Genomic DNA, 14,926 nt, shown 5'->3' with positions numbered 1-14,926 from the left:
GCTCAGGTGAAGGTTCTGAAGGTACAGACGTGGGAGGTAGAGGTGCCGGAGTCACGTAAGGTTGTAACGTCCCGAGTCAGAAAACGGCTTAGGCCCACTCACACGTTAGGTGGACCACACCTACATACTACCCACTTGTGCTTTCGTCCTCGCTTCGCACAAAATGGTTGCAACCCGTGGTAAATATGTTTTCCAAGCCAAGTATTTAACTTGGTTCAAACCTATTTCAACTCACGGTATGGGATTATTCCCGAATTGCTACAGTACCCGAGCCATTTCCTTTTCTCTGCCGCACACACGATCTCCCACTGGACCACAAATGCCCAACCGGCTTGCTTGCACAGCCTAGCTGCCACAAGCACAGCCCAGCTGCCATCTCTTGGCCCAGCACCCCCCCCCCCACAAGGCCCACCGACCACACAAAGGCCCAGCCGGCTGCTCCCAGCAAGCCCAGCTGCCACCCTCGACATCGCGCAGCTACAGTAGCCTCCGTGCTACAGTAACTCGCGACATTTTCCATCCTCTTAATTTTTCTGGGATCTCACAAAGGTAAAGCAGGATGCGAAGATGCCTGAGGCGGAGATAATGGGGGCTGGGGCAAAGGTGCCTAAGGTGGAGAGGCTTAGCTCTGGGGTAGAGGTGCCCGAGGCAGAGATGTTGGGCACGGGGGCGGCCGTGATGCTGTTGATTGTGACTTCCGACGGCTGAAGATGATATCTCGTCTAGGCCACAAAATGAAGTTGCCAACAGCCTCATCGAGAATCTCGATACCCTCAGGTGTGCTGATGTCTAGCTTGTACTTCATGAAAAGTAGTTGTACCGAGTCCACTTGTACCTTGGCGTAACCGATCGGAATGTCTTGATTGTGAAACGCATGGTCTGGAATGGCCTGGTCCATGACAGCCTCGATAGTGAAGTCTTTCTTGCTGACCGGAACATGTAGTATGCAAGGGGTAGCCTCTGTGATATCATCCACAGGATATCTCAGGTTATCGGCCTGCATAGACCCAACGCTGCTCCGAAAGCCTGGGCTGGTTGGTTGCTCTATCATCAATAATGCTGCCCTTTCCTTCTTTTTTTCATTCCACATTTTCATAAATTGGACCTTAACCTATTCTTGTATCTCTTCCTCTAGGGTCTTCTTATATCTTTTATGGGTCTTGTACTAGCCCACGACGTCTGAGAACCCATGCTTCCAGCCCACTTTTGATCCGATGCCTCGAGTGCAACCCGGGTGTTTCTTGTTCCTCAGGGCCTTGGTAAGCAGGTCATTCTCCTTGTCGGGTTCTAGAGACCTTCATTAGCAATCTCTTGAATGGTCTGGGTGACTTCCATGGTCTCAGGGCTTTTGAAGGCTAAGTCCCCCGATTCGGTTCGTTCTGACCAAGCGTAGATCCAGTTCCTGCTTCGCTCGTCACAATTTTTCAAAGGGTTGGGTTTTCCAGCCCAGGTAGCCTCTTCTTCTTGTCTCCTCCATTCAGAAATTTTGGGGGTGTACCCGAACAAGCCCAGGTGATGTTGCTACTTGTTCTTCTTAGCAAGGTGCTTAAAAGATTCACCCAGTTTGATGGCCTCATGTGTGATCTTCTGCCTAACAAACTCTGCTCATTGGTCTGACGTAATCTTTCTGTATTTATTAAAGGGTACAAAGTTCTTCTTCACGAAGTCCCTATTCAGCTCACTCTTCCAGCCCCAGAAGCTCTTTCCTATAGTTTTCAATGCATTCTGTTTGGCGGCTTCCTCTGTTCCCGAGGGAAACCGGATGGTTCTCTGCAATGTTGCCCACCAGAACTCATTCATCTCTTCTAGTAGCAAGAAGTATATTTTTATATTGACATGTCATAGAGAAACCAAGAAGTATACAGAAGTTGAGAGATAAATCCGTACCAACTGTTCCTAACCATATCTATTCCTATTAAAATTGCGTAGTACAAAACGAAAGAGAAAACACGGGTAAAAATCATGCGTGCTTGTGGTCCGAAATGGCGCAACAAATTATGTTTTGTTTCTGCATTTCTCTCTTGAAATGGATATGCATATATGCCAGGCTTTTCGTAACGTATCAACTGTCTTTAATTTGTTTCTCTCTAAAATGCAACAATCATTCCTGTTCACTTTTTTAAAAGAAGAAAAAGAAGTGCTAAAATGCAAGTAGTATGATGGAAGCTTCTTGGGAGCTTCCTGTCTCACCATTTTTCTCCAGAACCGAAAGATCCAGCTGTGCAGTTGTACCGCTATTGTCTGGATCTCGCGGTGCAGCCACATCGCGCATGATCCATGAGTATCACTAAACAATGCGCATAATTAACAGATGATATCAACTAATCATCTCACGATCGTCAAACGCTAGGCCCTGACATTATCACTTATCAGTCTAGTGATGATGCCCCGTGCATGCTTGCAGAAGCAAGCCACTCATCACTTTTTTAAAACTCCAATACAACACACATAAACGCGCATATTCGCACCACCACAATTACATACCTACATAACACCAACTAAAGTCAGAAAATACGAAGCTTATGATTAATGAAATCATCGTAATCACCTCACTATCGATGAATACATCGTCTACCACTAAAATAAAATTTAACCTTAATAAGTCATATATAAAACAAACATAAGGTTTAATTCGTAGTAAGTACGGGATACAGTCGCCTTCATCAACTATCCAGGCTTTCTCACGCCACTCATCACTTGCTTTCGATTATTAGCAGCACCAATATAATCGACCAATCGATTTTTAAATATCGTTCCGGAGTAGATTCCTTTTTATCTAACTGTACTAATATAATCGATCAATTTTAGTTCATGTGGTTGATTCTTCATTTTTCTATGTGGAATTTCCCCCCTGCTTTTTTTATTTGGAAGCAACAATACATAGTTTTGAACACACGCATTTTGAAAAACAGCTAACTAAAAAGTAAAATATCTAAAAATGGTTCTCTTAAAAGGACTCCCAGAATATACCACATTTTCAATTGGAGTCTTGGTAAATTGCAAAGGATGTTTCCACGAGGAACTATAGCACATTCTGAATATTGAGTAAAAGTAAACAAGTTTCGTAAAAAAAAAAGTAAAATATACAAACTTTATGTGGTGGTTGTGTTCAAAGATAAGGGGTAAAATGTGGCTTTTCGAAGTGAAGATTAGTCATGTAAAGCAATCTTATGTGTTGAGTGATGAGGTTTGCATTTACGTAAACCATTCTCTTCAGGTGGAAATGAGATCGCCATTAGGGGATACGTGCAAAAAAGATAGAGCAAAGACATAGGTGAAGGATGATGCCAGTGTGAAAAGGTGCAGTGCTAGGAGTTGTGAAAATGGCAATTTGGAGGAGAAAACGGTGGCGATTGGCGACAGTGATGCAGCTGAAATGGATGGGAAGAGGGACATGTCTCCACAGTGGAACACAAGAAAGGTTATTCTTCCCATGAGCTTGGAAAGACCGTAACTGTTGAGTCTACTGATCTAGCTTCTTCCACTAACAAGAATGCTCGGAGGCCTACTGCTTAAGAAAAGGTTTTTTTTTTCAAAACTGTTAGAAATTGTTAGTTGTATACACATACACACACACATTTTTTTTTTCAATATTCAGAATGTGCTATAGTTCCTTGAGTCTCAATATTCAGAATATACCATATCTAAAGGGTGCCATATCTTTTACGAAAAGGCATGTTTCCATGAGGAAATGTTTTCGGTTTCACAGCTTCCACCATGTCAACCAAAAGATGTCTAACAACAGCAATAATCTCCTTATGTTCTTGCTAGCTACTATTTCCTTTTCCTAACGCACTTGCTTTTTGCTGTTAGAACTCAGCGTTTTATTTGGGTTTCAGTTTCAGAGATCGAAACACTTGTGCTATCAGGCAAGTGTTTATGGTTGTTTAATCTTCAAAAAAATATGGGTTCTACTCACCACTCCGGCGACGTCAGCGTGGTCCTCCTTTGCGGCTCCTCCTCAGTGGCTCGGGCAGTGGTGCCTCAGACTCCTCGGCGGCAGCGGTGGCTCGGCGGCTCATCCTTGGTGGCGGCGGCTCCTCTTCGGAGTGGTACTGCTCGGTGCGATCCTCCTCCGTGGGGGACGGGGCGTGGGGTGGCCCCACCTCGTCGGGGGCGGCAGCGTCGTGGGGTGGCCCTCCTTGTGGGGGAGGGAGAGCGGGCGACGGGCGGCAGACGGAGAGAGAGGGCGCGGCGGAAAGGGAGAGGGCGCAGTCTAACAACGCGAGTAAATTTTTTCAATTGGTTAGGGTTTTCGGAGCCTCACGTGGATATATATAGAGAAATTATTTCCACAGGCGGTTTATCTAAGGAACCGCTTTTGGAAATAATTTTCACAGGCGGTTTCATAGGTAAACCGCCTGCAGAAAAGTATTTCCACATGCTGTTTCTTAGATTAACCACCTGTGAAAACGTATCAGTGCTTATTTTTTCCCTAAAACCGGCCCTGATTATTATTTTTAAATATTCTTCTATTACATATTAAGCTTCTTAAATTAAAGCTTATAAATTAAAATATTATTACTCCATACATACCCTCGATATAAATTAAATCATATTCTTACATCATGCATACAAGTCCTCGATACAATTTGCATAACACGACACTATTTGCCTTGAACTGTTTTCCCTACACCATTAAGGCACATGTAGGACATCACAGATCTATCGAGGGTTGCTTCTACAAGTTTGATCTTTTCTGAATCTCTAAAAGGCAGCCTGTCGTCCAATTGATTGTATTCTTCCTCATCCTCCATATTCTCAACTACGATAATTCTTTGTTTTCTAGCAACAACTACGTGCTTCTTTTCATTCGCGGGGTCGATTATATAGAAAACATGTGCAACGTGATTAGCGAGTACCCACAGGTCATTTTTGTGGCCTACAATGCTGAGGTCGATAGTTGTAAACCCGTAGTTGTCCACCGCCACGCCATTTGGGTGTTTGACCTATTTGCACCGAAAGACAAGGATCTGTAGGTTCACTCCATAATTGAGTTCCCAGATTTCATCTATGAACCCATAGTAGGTGATCTTTTGCCTTGTTGTGTCATAGGCTTCTATTCGAACGTCACTTTTTCGGGTCATGCTCTTCTTGTCCTTTGATGGGTCACAAGCCAATATATTCACACTTTTTTATCTACAAATTCATCATTTGGAAGGTTTTGGTTCTTGAACTATGTGGTGAAGCGACGCTTGTACTCTTTCAAGATCCAATCATATGAGCGGCCTTAATTTTCTGTGTAAAGCTCATTCAGGTATTGCTTGATGTACGACCCCACTATCTGGAGCTGCTACAAGATGGTGAAATGTGCTTCTTCCACTACTTTGTAATCATAATCGATGAATCTTTTCTTTCCTTTGGTCCCTCTCCCAGACAACCTCCCTTCATGTCGAGATACAGGTACACCAATCGGTTTAGCATCTTTTATGTAATCGATGCAACACCCAACGATTTCTTCGGTACTGTAGCCCTCGATCATGGAACCCTCTGAGTGAGCACGATTCCGTACATAGCCCTTTAGAATGCCCATGTACCGCTCAAACACATATATCTGATGTAAGAATACATGGTCCAGTGTAATTATCTCATTCACGATGTGAACCAAGAGGTGTACCATGACATCGAAAAAGGATGGAGGGTGGCACATCTCAAGTTGGCACAGAGTCTCTACCAAGTAACAATGTAGAGCACCTAGTTTTTCATCATCGATCACCTTCTGAGCAATTGCGTTAAAGAAGTGACACAACCGTGTGATGATCACATTTATGTATCCTGGCTTGATACCCCTGATTGCAATAGGGAGTATCTGTGTCATCATCACATGACAATCGTAAGACTTCATGCCGATTACCTTCAAATCTTTCATCAAGACTAGTTTCTTGATGTTGGATGAGTAACTAGTAGGGACTCTCACCCAATGTAAGCACTTGCACAGTGCCTTTTTCTCCTCAGGTGTCAGAGAGTAGCTAGTCGGGGGAGATAATGTTTCCCATTTGATTTGTCTTCAAGGTGTAGCTCTGACCTGATTCCAAAATGCACCAAGTCCTTACGTGACTTGATTCCATCCTTTGTCTTGCCTGGTATGTCCAGTAAGAGGCCAAGGATGCTATCACACACATTCTTCTCAACGTGCATGACATCGATGTTGTGGCGAACATCTAAGTCCTTGCAGTAGGGCAAATACTTAAAGAAAATCAGCATCTTCTTCCACAGCATGCCAGTCGATGTCTCACTTTTCTTCCTCTTTTTACCCTTCGGCGGCTTCCCAAAAACAACCTTGATGCTCCTGACCATTTCAAACACTAGTGCCCCACTGCGAGGGTTTAGGCTAGTACCTTGCTCATTTGTGTTGTCAAAATATTTCTTCATCTTACGGTATCTGTGAGTTCTAAGTAAGAACCATTGGTGTCACGTGTACACTACCTTCTGTGAGTACGGAAGGTACACAGACGCGATTTCATGCAAGTACACAACACATCCTTGCTTCCCTTTAACTTGTCCTGATTGGGAAAAAAGGGCGGGATAATCACTGATGGTAACGAAAATCATGGCTTTCAGTGTGAAGTACTGTCGTCGGAACTCATCCCACACCTGGACCCCATTGTTCCACAGTTTCACCATATCTTTCATCTGTGGTTCCAGAAACACATCTATATCGTTGCCAGGTTGTTTCGGTCCTTGAATAAGAATGGACAGTATAAGGTACTTACGCTTTATGCATAGCTATGGAGGAAGGTTGTAGATGACTAGAACCACTGGCCAAGTGTTATGTGAGGTTCTCATGTCACCGAAAGGATTCATTCCATCGGTACTCAACGCGAACCTTACATTCCTTGGTTCTTCAACAAAATTTGGATACATGGCATCGAACTTTCTCCATTGGCTAGCATCAGCGGGGTGTCGAAGCTTAGTTCCATCCTTCTTGCGCTTATCGAAATGCCAACGCATCAGTTCAGAGTCCCTAGGGTTCGAGTACAAACGCTGCAAGCGGGAGATCACTAGCAGGTACCACATCACCATGGCAGAACTTTTTCTCTTCTTCTCCATGTTGGAAAAAGTGTCTTCTCCGTCACGACCAGTAGTAATCTTCTTCTTCTTCTTCTTCTTTGTGTTGGCAGAAGCATCTTCGTCCTCACAATTATCATTCTTCTTGTACCAACTCGCATTGCACACTGGGCATCTATCCAAGGCTTTGTACTCTTTACGGTAAAGGATACAGTGGTTCGGACACATGTGTATTTTTTGCACATCCAATGACAACGGACATATAAGCTTCTTTGCCTGATAAGTGGTGGTGGGCAAGGAGTTAGGCTTTGGAAGCACGTTTGCCAAGAGGCTCAACAGATCCGAGAAACTCTTATCGGACCATTCATTGCTGGCCTTCAACCTTAGAATTTCAAGCACCGAATGCAACACCGTAAACTCCTTATCACAGCCCTTCGATTCCTCATACAAAAGTTCATTCGATGCCTTCTGTAACATCTTGAAATTATCTAAACCTCACGTGTCCCTTAAAACATGCAGTTCTGCATGGCACAACATTTCCTCCATAACAAAATCGGTATCATCATCCACCATAACATCAGTGTCGCCTTCAACTCCCTCATCATCACCATCCACTTGATCAACAGTGATGTCGTCATTTGATTCGCTTGTACGTTGTTCGCCGTGATTGTACCAACATGTGTAATCCTCGATAAAACCTCTCAAGATCAAGTGTGATTTGATTATGCTTGATTGGACCCATAATTTTTGGTTCTTGCAGTCAGAACATGGACAATATATTTCCTTTGTCTTCTTAGTCAAAGCATCTTTATGAGCGGCTTCAATAAAAGCAGAAAGTCATTTGATATATTTTTCTCCATGTCTTGGCGCATAGTACATCCATGCTCTGCCCATCTTTAACTTCAACCACAGAATTAGATACATAAATTAATTAATTAATAATAAGATCAATTTTAATAAAAGATTTTAAAAAAATATAGAAAAAATTCGGTATGTTATGATTATAGTAGTCTACGTAATTGAATCTACATTAGCGTAAATTTATGGCTCAAAACAATATGGATTCATTACTTTATCTCCCTCTACATCTAGATCTAGATCCAAAAAAAATTCCATTCATGATGAAACCTCCTAGAGGCTTAAAAAACATCAAATTGAAGCTACAATTTTGAAATATAATGCTAGAATCATATGAATCTACACAATGGAATCAACATTTTCACAAATTTTAGCTAATTTAAGGATCTAAATGGCTAGAACCATGAGTACTCTATAATATTTTCAAACCCTAAATAAGCCATAAATCTAAATCTATACTTCAAAAAGATGCTACCTAGTGATAAGACACTCTTACCTTAGATGTCTCCTCCAAGGAATTCAAAAGCAAAACCTTCCCCCTTTGTTTTCAAAATTCGTGTCCGCCACTTGAGCTGCACTGTTCGAGCAACAGTGAGCTCAGTCTGAATCGAGCTCCCCACAGGTAGGCACTATTTATAGGATATTTCCACAGGTGGTTCCTAATGTGAACTGTTTATGAAAACTTGTTTCCACAGGCGGTTCCTTATGTGAACTGCCTGTGGAAATAGCTTCATTTCTACAGGCGGTTCACATAAGAAACCGCTTGTAAAAACGGATATTTCCACAGACGGTTTCATATGTGAACCGTCTCTAGAAACGTAGCTATTTCCATAGGCGGTTCACATAAGGAACTGCCTGTGGAAACAAGTTTTCACAAGCGGTCCATAACCTCACGGGGCCCGAGCCGAGTACTCAGGCAGTTTGTCCTATGAACCGCCTGTAGAAATGAACAGTAGGTGTCTCAAAAATAGTTTTTTAGTAGCGAATGACATGTATTTATGACTGGAGAGATCAACTACTAATCATTGTTTGTTAATAACCCTTATCATTATTAGTTATTGAATTGATAGTGAACAAACAACAACAATGATAGTCGGGGTTTATCATTATCGGTTCCAAAACTTGCAGTGATATCCTTATCATTGTATATTCATGCAGAACTAACACTAATAACTCAAGTATCATTGGGATCAACACCAATGCACACCAAAATTAATATAAAAAAAGCCGATAGGTGGCTAGGAGCCACAGGAGGAGCATGGTGGCAGTCGTCGGGGCTCAGGAGGAGCATGTTGTTCAATGTTTCTAGGAGAAAAGGCAAAATGCGATAGGCGCACAGGTGCATAGCAATAACCGATTGGGATAATGACCATATATTATCCCAATCGGTGTGTACACCAACCAACTGGGATAATATCTTTTCAACTGACTAGGATAATCTGGAGGCTCATGGAGTGGAAAATTGACTGGGATAAGTTTTTTACAATCGGTTTTTATGGCATCTCATTTAAAAATTAACTAGAATTAACATATTGTAATAGTGAAGGATCGATTTTCATTAAGTCCATGATACAATCTCACCATCAGTTGCACGTACGTAACAATGATCAAGTCTATGCTACAGAACTTTGGTCTAATAAGAACCTTGACTAATTAGAGGGCCACTCCAATTAGAATGCTAATTTGCTAGGCTAATTATCTAACTACCGTAAACTAGACAATTAAACTATATTGCTTCAAGTTAGCAGTGATACTTCACCGTTTATGACTCTCAACTCAAAATTATGAGATTGTATACAACTGAGGGCAACTCTAGGGTCCTATTTATAGTCAAGATGTGCCTTGGGTGTGCTCCACTAATCTATACACGAAATCTATTGAAGGAAGCAAAATACAACTTATTTTCCATTTCCATGTCTGTTAGGGTTTTCCTTTTTTTGCGGCTATCACTTCAGAGAATGATATCTCCCATGTGTGGACCCAAATTAGATGAATTTAGACTTTACATTGTAGCTCTCAAAAAGACCTACAAGTTTGTTCATTATCACTTTCCTTGGAAATGTTGTCTTGATTCTAAAAATGTGATGCAAGATAATTTATTCTGTTTTGGACTCTTTTGTGAAGTACACATTTTTTGGGTAATAGCTCCTAGCTCCGAAGTCTAAAATATGTCTTCCATATATACAAATCGAAGCTCTTGAGGATACCTATAAATTTTGTATTATAAAATTTTCTATTTGAGTATTGGCCTCTAAATTGACCAACAATGAAAGATGTTGATGTCCTAGACTCCTGAAATAATTCCAGATTTCAGGATGCTTTTGGATGAGCCTTCTAGAAGACTTGTATGCCAAGGCTTGGGCTTGGGCCTTGCATATTGGGTCTCTTGGGCCATCGTGGGATGCTTTAGATTTGATGGGGTGGGGTCTAACCTGTCTTAGATGGACATTTGGGCCTCGTGTCAGCACTTGTCATATTTTACCATTTTGAGCCACTTTTTTGTGCATTTCTACAAATCAAGTTCTAATGACATTATATCACAAAAAATCATCAATATTAGTGACAGTAATATATTATCATGGTGGTAATTCAGTCATATATTAAAAGAAGTTCATGCTAAAATGGTACAATAACTGGTGACAACAGCCATCATCGCTCCTTGCATCGTGTGGTTGTTGTCACCTACCTTGTCCTTCGACCGTGATTAAGAGCACGCTGGAAACAACTAGCGAGTGGATCTCTTCGTTAAGCTTGGCTTCATTAAGGAGGAGCCACTATTTGACGATAGTAAACCCAATGGCTAGGAGGACTCAAACCCTAAGGAGGAGTCTGAGTTTGCGGAAGACAAGGAATCCCAACCTGAGCCTAAGCTGGAGGAAGAGGAAAAGTCACGCTATAGCAGCGATAACGACGAAGAGGTAGCGAATTTGGGTGATGATGAGGTCACCAATGAGTGCAGTGGTGACTCTAACGATGAGGAGCTTAAGGAGGAGGGTGATGGTGAGGAGTGCTTTGACGAGAAGGAGGGTGGCAATGACGATGACGTTGATGACGATGAGGAGCTTGATGAGGAGGAGACCGACGAGGAGGAGGAGCCCAAGGGAGACAATGATGACGATGATGAGGACGAGGAGGTCTCTGAGGAGGAGGCATCGAGGAGGTGCCCAACATCTCACATTGGTCCTAGCTGCTATTGACCAACAACGATGATGACACCCCTTCCTCGACGAAGAGGAAGCTACAGTAGATATTAGTGCATGAAGTTTTTATCAAAATGGGTTCCAAAATTTTGGATTTTATGAATGTTTGCAACAGAGCGAACTACACCCAAACTGCATCGAATGGTCCTCCTAGGTGTCGTAGGTCATGTTGCCGTTAATTTCCATTCATTTTTCTTTGGTGTTATTTTTTGTGAAAACAGGTCTCAAAGAGGTGAATTTTATGAAAGTTTGCACCAAAGCAAAATGCACCCAAACCGCACTGGATTGCTCCAGTGCAAACTTTCATGAAATCCACCTCTACTCCACCACTTGCAAATGGTTGGAGGATGAATATATTGTATGGATAAAGTTATACACATTTGCAGAAGGTTAATCTATTCAAATAGGTGTGTATGCAGTAAATGGACATGGGAAGCTTTGGACACACTTTGATTATACTTGGGAGTGTGAGTAATCATTGATGGGTGAGTGTGTCGCTTGTGTGCCCGTGTGTTGTTAAATATGGTTGTGTGTCGTGATCTGGTTGGTACTGTGTGTCCACGAGTGTTAAAGACAAGTATTGAGGAGAATGAAATAGCTTCTCCTAAGTTCAAACCCCCTAAATATGACTTAATAGGTTGAGTAGATAGATACATGCTTTTAACTAGATGATACACTTAATCAATTGTATGAAAACCAACTTTATGCTTAAATTAAAGCTATGATGTACTGCCTCAATCCTTGTTAATCCCTTAATCATCTATTAAATGATTGAGTAGTATTAGGGCATGTTGAGTACCTTCCGTACTCACTTTTTCTTACTAATGAGATGAGGAGCCTAAGTTCATCTTCGCCAAGGATGGTGATGAAGAGTAGTAGTGGTTGCGTCCTCTCCCAAGTGCTTGTGACATTAGGCTGTTAAGTTAGTTCCTGTTGTATTTGGTTTGGCCGGTCTGCCATGGATGTAATGAATCCTAATGTATTGGCAGATTTATGATGTGATAGTAATCAATGTATGATTTGTTGGTGATATGCCCTAGAGGCAATCGTAGAGATGATTATATCATGTCTATATTTATGTACTTTTGAATAATGTGTTATTCAGTTTCTTGAATAATTATTATTTACATTAATTGCCAAGTATGTGACTTGTTTCTAAAGCTCTTTGTTTTACTGTGATATCATTCTAAATGATCCGTAGTCTTATATCATTATGTGGGACCATAATGATTCATAGACTACCAAATGTATTGATTGATGGTCATATTTCACATATCATAGATATAGAGATATCAAATTAATAATGTGAACACATGTTAGAGAACGTAGTGTTGGATAGACCCACCTTGAGATACTGTTAGGATTGTTATTTGATGTGCCATCAGTTGTAATATAAAATGGTGTACATGCATAATCCTTAGACTTGAGATCATCATTGATTCCCACAATATGTAATAACATACTTGAAGGTTTATCTAGCCCCTAAGTGCAGTTTTAGTAATTAATAATAATACATATGGACTAACAATTATATTGAAAATTATTAGTAGGTTGTTCCATAGGTGATGTATGGAAGATTGAGCATGGATTCATTAAAGAATGTCATGTGATTAAGAGAGATGCATTAAGATGAATGAGCTCTAGGTGAGGCTCGGTTAAGTGATGATAATACCTATGAACTAACAATTATGTTAAGAATTGTTAGTAGGTTGTTCCATAGAAAATGTATAAGTGATAAAGCATGGACTCATTGAGGAATGCTATGAGATCAATTAAATGCATCAATACCATTGATGTCTAGATGGTGCTCATGAGATAAAGGAGAAACTCGAGAAGATTGATAATAAACATGAATGCTAAGTTACTTGTGGAGATCAAGTAACTAAATGTATGAGATTATCAATTGAGTTTTATAGACTAATCCATATGCTATATGCTTGAGAGTGAGTGGGGTTAGATTCCATATTGATATTGACAATGAGAGGGAAGGCCAAGTTATTTGTGAAAATCAAATGACTTAAGGTATAAAATTGTCAATTAGGTTTTATGGACTAACATATATGCTTTGCACTTGAGACTGAGTTAGGGTTAGGTTCCATAAGAAGATATGAGTTAAATTGAAATATTAAATATACCAAGTTGAAAGAGCAAGATCAAGACAAGCTTAGTAGACAACTTATATACTTGATACTTGTGGTTCACTCCTTGGTGGTGAACTAAATGAATGACGCGAAGAGTGAGGTCTCATATGCTTGGTGCATGAGAAGCTGTTAAGAGAGCTTCATTAAGCTTCTGAAGATTGATTGAAGATCTAGATGAAAGCAAGGATGACCATCGTCATCAAGAGAAGAGGAGTTGATGATGAGCCTTGAAGAGCTACGAGAAGCGCCGGGGTGCTCGATTGTTGTGTCGAGTGCTCAAACCATGTGCTTAGTGTGGGATGGGTTTGCGTTGAGAGTTCTTTTTAGGAGTTCGGAGTATCTAAAAGGTATTTTAGATTTAACCCTTTGTTTTTGTCGGCCTTAGTGATGAAAAGTGGTTATGGCTAAGTCTAAGTGGTATTTTGGCATGTTCCATATGATACTTGGTTTAATCTTAGGGGATTAAGCTTTCTACAATAGGTGGAATTGTTTGAATCGGATTTTGGAGTGTTCCTAGTTTTGATCCACTGTGTTTGAGATCATAATTCAGTATAAATGTGTAGTCCTCTGAATAATCTTTCCATAGAGTCTGAGATCACCGAAATCGTACATTGGGTTCAAAAATTATCGTTGTTTTTCAAAAGGTCAGCTATGCTGATTTCGGAAGTTCCAATGTGATTTCGGATATTCCTATGTATCGGAAGTTTTAATGTTTTGGAACCTCTGATTCGGAAACATGGGGTTCTCGGGTTTGAGTTGGTTTTTAGATTGGATGTTCTGATGTGTTGTTTTTATCAGATCTAGCCATTGGGATTCGAAGGATCGGATGTTCCGATATAGGGATCGGTAGTTCTGATCAGTGCAGAGTCTGTCCAATGGCTAGTTTTTTAGAGTGGAGTATAAATATCCATTTGCCTCCTTGCATGGGGACAAGTCTTGGAAGGAGTTTGAAGGTGTTTTTCTTATGCTTACAAAGGCCTGAGAGGTGTGGAAACTTGATGTTCTACCTTTGAGTGCTCTCTTTCTCTCAAAGATTGCTTTGTGATATCTAAGGACTTTGTGGCTTAGTGAGTAGAGAAAGAGAAGTGTGAGAGGCGTGGTGCTTTGGTAGCTCACGATTGGCACATTAGTTGTATGTGTTTGAGCACTCTGTGTTGACCGCGCTCGAATCCGGGAGTTTGTTACTCTTGGAGATCACCGTCTCCTAGATGGCTCGGTGGTGGATTATCAGCGATCTCCTCAAGTGAAGATTGTGAGGAGACATAGAAGTGGTAGCGAAATTCACTATCTATGGAGTGGAGAAAGAGTTGATCATAGTGGAGACGAGGAGTGCATGTGTGTAACCTCGTGAGAAAAAGGGTTGAAAGACACTCGACTCAAATGTGACCGAGATTTCTCAACGGAGATGTAGAATATTGGTGGATATCCTAACTTCGGTAACAAATCATTTGTCTCCGTATTTTTTTACTCTTGTGCATTACTTTGATATTCCTGCTTGTATGCTTATATATATGTACATTGAGTTAAATTCACGATATTCTATCTAGTTGTTTTACCTGCATGGGAACATCAAATAAACAGTTTGGAACATCCGATTAGAGTTTCTTGCATATCTTGTTAGATTTGAATAACCTTTGTCTCTCTAGAGTTGTAACCTTAATATTTATTTAGGGTGATTGTGCATTAGTTGAGCCTAGCATATTTAGATTTTTCACTTGT

This window comes from Phragmites australis, chromosome 1 (assembly GCF_958298935.1).
Source record: "Phragmites australis chromosome 1, lpPhrAust1.1, whole genome shotgun sequence".
Taxonomy (NCBI): Eukaryota; Viridiplantae; Streptophyta; class Magnoliopsida; order Poales; family Poaceae; genus Phragmites; species Phragmites australis.
Note: the sequence above shows the minus strand (reverse complement) of the source record.